Source organism: Lolium rigidum, chromosome 1, assembly GCF_022539505.1.
Source record: "Lolium rigidum isolate FL_2022 chromosome 1, APGP_CSIRO_Lrig_0.1, whole genome shotgun sequence".
NCBI lineage: Eukaryota > Viridiplantae > Streptophyta > Magnoliopsida > Poales > Poaceae > Lolium > Lolium rigidum.
The window spans coordinates 93,794,403-93,799,989 of NC_061508.1; positions in this window are offsets into that span (position 1 = coordinate 93,794,403).

Sequence of the window (5,587 nt, forward strand, 5' to 3'; positions counted from 1 at the left end):
CCGTGGCGGTGCTCGGCGGCGGCGACCTCGCGCGCTGTTTCACCACATCGGCCTGAGAAAAGAGATGGGATTGTTCGTGGCCAGGAGAGCCCGTGTAGGGAAGAGATGATGGATAAGGTTACAATTGATACGTTTATTACTTTACACGCATCTTGGGGTACCGCCGCACGAGAGGGGCCGCGTGCGGCGCCTGCAAGTATCTTTTTCCTACATTAAAATGTAGCATAACCTAAACGGTTGGAGACCAGGCGCCACCACCTTATTTCTTTTCACCAGCATCCGACGCTGCCATCGTGCTCCTCACACAGATAAGAGCTGCATTTCCCCTACAACACTTTCAGCCATGCGACTGCCGCCGCCCCGTCGCCCATCGACTTCTATCGCAGCTACTCATCGCCCTCGATCTCTCCCGCATGGTTTTGTTTCTCTTTTCCCAGACAAGCGATTCACGACTGCAATCCTATTCAGGCAGGATGGACCAAAAAATTAAACTATTTATTTCCACTTGTTCGATGGCAGGGTGGGTAATTTCCGTCCAAATTGGGGGTCAATTTCCAACCAGACAGAAAAATGGCAAAACCTTACACCCTGTTTGGTTGCACAGAATTGGTCTTGGAATTAAGGAATCTAGAATTGGGCCTCAAATTCCCCTGTTTGGATGTGCCCAGAATCAGGGCCTGGAAACGGAGCCCCAATTCCACGCGACCCACCCGCGCGAGCGAACCGAGCGGAACGAGTTTCCGAGCTCGTGACCTCGGAAAGTCTCCGAATTGGCGAAGCGGTACCAGACCCCTTCTTCCCGACCTTCCTCGTCTGGCGACGGAGAGGCTCCCCTCCCGGCGGCGACAGGTACGTCCTCCCGCTCTCCCTCTTCCCTGCGTCTCCCTCCGCCCGCCGTCTTCTTTTCTGGTGCCTCCCTCTTTCCCGTCCTCCCCTTCCCTCTTTCACCCCTTCCCCCTGGCCGCCCCTCCCTGCCATGACCCAACCCTAACCCTAGAACCGCGGCTCGGGAGGTGGTCTAACGGCGGCGGGAGGTGGTTCACCACAGCGGCGGAAGGTGGGCGAACGACGGGCCTAGGGGAGCCCGGTGCCCTCCCCTCTCCTCTGGTTCTGCCACTGGGGCGTTTACATCTCAGGCTCCAATTGAAGGTTTCTCTGGTGTTTGTAATTTTGCAGATTCTCTGGTTCCAATTGAAGGCTGGTTCCTCTGGTTCCAATTGAAGGTTTCAAATTCGTTTTATATACTGTATATACTCTATATCAGATATGTACTTGGGCAATATGCAAATGTGTTGTTCATCATGTGAATGCTTACATGTTAATATGATATGCAATTATGATGAATGTTTGATTTCGAATTTTGTGGTATCTATAAGTACTGTATGCTATGCATAATTAGATTTCGCTGTAATGTATGATTTACAAATGTGGTATCTATAAGTACTGTATGCTATGCATAATTAGATTTCGCTGTAATGTATGATTTACAAATGTGGTATCTATAAGTACTGTATGCTATGCATAATTAGATTTCGAATTTTGTGTGCAATGTAGCATCATCATGTCTCACCAAGAGTTGGTTGACTACATTACCGAAGAGAATAAAAGAAGAAAAAGAAAAAGGATAGTATTTATGAAGATGTATTTCGAGGTTTCTATGGTTGCTTTAGCTTATGCTAGTACTCTAAGGGGACCGAGGGACCTCGGAGCCTTCAATGACTATGAGCAGAAGGTTGCATATAGGAAGTATGTATTAGGAAGAACATACAATGGGTCGGAGACAAGATGCTATGATGAGCTACGGTTAACCAAAAGAAATTTTCATAATCTTTGTGCTATGTTGCGTGAGAAGTGTGGTCTCAAAGATACCACATTTGTCACAGTAGAAGAAAATGTTGCTATGTTCTTACAAGTTGTTGGCCATGGAACTAAAATGAGAATGATTGGTTATGAGCGGTCTTTAGAGACCACCAGTAGGCACTTCGAATCTGTGTTAGCTGCCATCTTATCTCTAACCGGGGAGTTCATCAAGCTCCCCGAGCCTTCCGTGACCCCTCCCGATGATTACAAATGGAAGTGGTTTCCCGATGCACTTGGCGCTCTAGATGGGTGTCATATTGATGTGTTTGTTAGGGCGGCTGACAAAGGGAGGTATAGGGACCGGAAAAAAGACATCAGCACTAACATGTTAGGTGTGGTTGATTGGAACATGAAATTTCTCTATGTTCTACCCGGTTGGGAGGGTTCGGCATCAGACTCGCGAGTGTTGAAGGATGCTATGAGAGTTGATCGCCAAGATGCATTTGTTGTACCACAGGGTACCACTCTTTCTCTTGGCTTTCTTTTTCTCATGTTTAATTGATAGCTAACTTTTTTTACTTACATATAGGAAAGTATTACCTAGTTGATGCTGGCTATACAAATGGACCTGGATTTCTATCTCCATTTCGATCCACTAGGTACCACTTGAAAGAGTGGGCTGCAAGTCAACTACGGCCCCAAACTGAAAAGGAGTTGTACAACTTGCGGCATTCTCGTGCTAGAAACGTAGTGGAGAGATGTTTTGGGTTGTTGAAGAAAAAATGGGCCATCCTACGTTCTTGTTCTTTCTTTGGCATAGACGACCAGGTAATACAAAGTGGGTGTTCACATAAGTAATGTAAGGTATGAAACACCAAATGCTAACTATGAACTAAATGCTTGTTGTGTGTTACAGATTCGAATTATTAATGCTTGTTGTGTGTTACACAACTATGCAAGGGATAGACAACATATGAGGGATGATCTATTGTTGCAGGAGGTCGATGCTGAACTATCAGCTACGGCCCCAGAACCTACAGATGATGCAACTTTAATTAGAAGTGTCCAACCAAGAGATGCATGGACCGCTTTTAGGCAGGACTTTGCTGATGAGATGTTTGCTGACTACCTTGTGACGCATGCAGAACTAGCAATGGAGTAGCTAACTAGTGTTCTTTTGTAGAAAGCTGATGGTGCCCCTTTTGTGTGATATTATGTACATCCGTCATATCCAAAGTAATATATATATGTTTTAACTATCTACAACTCGCTCTCTGTCCTTACTTGTATCATGCATGTAACTTGTAGAACCATGGCTGAAACTAAATCTAAGAAAGTCAATAGGGCTTACCTTCAGTGGACTCCTGAGATGGACTCTGCATTATTGGCCATGCTTGTTGAGCATCACAACAGGGGTGACCATGCACAAAATGGTTGGAAGCCACATGTGTACAATGCTTGCATAAGGCATGTGAAGGAGACATGTGACGTTGTCATCAACAAGGATAAAATAGTAGCAAGAATTAAAACGTTTGACAAGCATTATGATATCATAAGCAAGATGCTTGCTCAGAGTGGCTTTAGATGGGATTGGGACAATAACATGGTGAGTGTTGAAAGTGATGAAGTGTGGGCTCGATATGTGGAGGTATGTAACACTTAAATTTTATGATACTGGTTTCCTTTGTAGCTTTTGCATCGTCTCTAATATATGTATGTCTTATGTAGGCAAACAAGGATGCAGCTCCCTACAGGAACAAGGAAGTGAAGAATTGGCAAGCTATCTCTACTATATATTCAAAAGACCATGCCACAGGTGCAGGTGCAAAGACGGGAGGTGAGTGTGCTCAGGTTGGATCCTCATCAGTTGCTCAAGTTGAGGAGGATGATGAAGAAACTCCCGAGGCGCCTAAGAAGAGGCCACGTACTGCTGATGCTATCATGAGCATGGTGGGAGAGCTGAGATGTACTTTTGAAGATGCGTTGAAGACAACTGTTGCACTTCCGCCACCAAAGGTGACTCCTCCATCTGAAATCCTTGCTGAACTAAAGAAGATACCAACTATGGAAGGTACTGATCTGTTGGTAACTTATGGGAAGCTCACCGCCAATGAGCGCACGTTTGAATCACTCATGGCACTACCCATGGAGATGAGGAAGCCATGGCTCTTGACCTTGCCTTGATGATTGCTACCGTGTGTGGTTGTTCTTATGTACTGCTGCATGATCTTGTGGTGAACTTTGTTGTTTATGGATTCTCCACTCGTTCTCCTATTTGTAAGATATAATCTACTTACTTTGTACTATTTGTAAGACATAAACTACCACTTTGTGCTATGTCAGACATATTTATTATCCATGTTTTACAAATTGTTGCAAGTACTTGACACTATTTTCTGTCAAATGGAAGTATTTTCTGGATTATTTAATTGTTATTATGTGCAAAATAATATTTGAAGCATTCTGGTATATACATGTCTATTTTAAGTCATATTACATAGTTAATATTGTTCAAAGTCAAAAAAACTATCAATTCCACACAATGTACAACCAAACAGGATTTAGAATTCCATTGTAACCTTGATTCTACATGTGAATACCACACACATCCAAACAGCCAATATGGTATTCCATTGAAATGGTTGATTTGGTATTCCATTGCCAATTCAATTCGGAGAAGAATTCTGTGCAACCAAACAGAGCATTAGCACTTTCTGTTGCTATGGGTTATCAAATATTACATACTTTTAAGGCAATAGACTAAAATTTTATGTACCTTGTAAAAATCATAAATGACAATTTTCTTGCAAGCAACATGACAAATGAACACGTTCATAGAGCAATACTTGGAGGAGAGCAAATCTCTTCTATTACGATCACATTTTTTTAAAGACTTGTCAATATTCCATATGTCCAAGTTCTCAGCGTAATATTAAAACAAAAAATGAGATATTATCTAAACAGTTTAAAGCTGTTGAGATCGGAGCTCTCTAAGCGATTGGACGGTGCAAGTATGCGGTGGGGCCAGCGTAGGGATAGGTGGCGCCCGTTTTAGTTTTGGCCGGTGCTTCATTGCAATCCCTTCATTCGCGTCTCTCTCGCTCCGTGTAGGTGGGCTGTTGCCGCTTTGCCTCGGTGCTTGTGGGCCTATTTGGGAAACCGCTGCCCCGTGCTGGTGTCTTGGGCGGTGCCGCGTCTGCGACCCACCGACCGTCTCCATCCTCCCACGCCTTGCCCTCCCCTTCCATTGCCGAAATTCTTTGCGGAATTTTAATTTTTACTCCGGGGAGGCTACAGGAGGCTGATTCTAATGCGGATGGGGGTGCTCAGAAAGGCCACGGATGGATGGACGACAAGGTCCGTGGCGATGGCCGGAGCTCGCGAAGACAAGCTTGATTCGCTTGGTCTAGGGATTCGATGGACAATGCGAGGACGATGGAGTCAATGGCGCCGTCTTGGGTCGGCCTCCTTCTACGATCTGGGTGAGGCGACGGCGGCGGTTCCCACAGGCGAGCTGGGGAGAGCGAGGGAGCACATGGGAGCTAGACCTCCAGATCGAGTTGTGGTAGGAAAACCGCCCCCTCATCCCAGGTGCGCTAGGGTTCCCGACCGCCGCTTCATCCAACTCACGTTGCACCTCATGTGCCCACCCTTCCTCCTTGCCTCCCGCCTCCCCAACTTGCCGTACAGTACTGTCGTTGCCTAATCGACGGTACCTCGGAGGAGGGATCCTCACGAGGGGGAGAAGAAGTAGGGGCCATTGGGCGGAGAGTCCTCGGGACGGTGG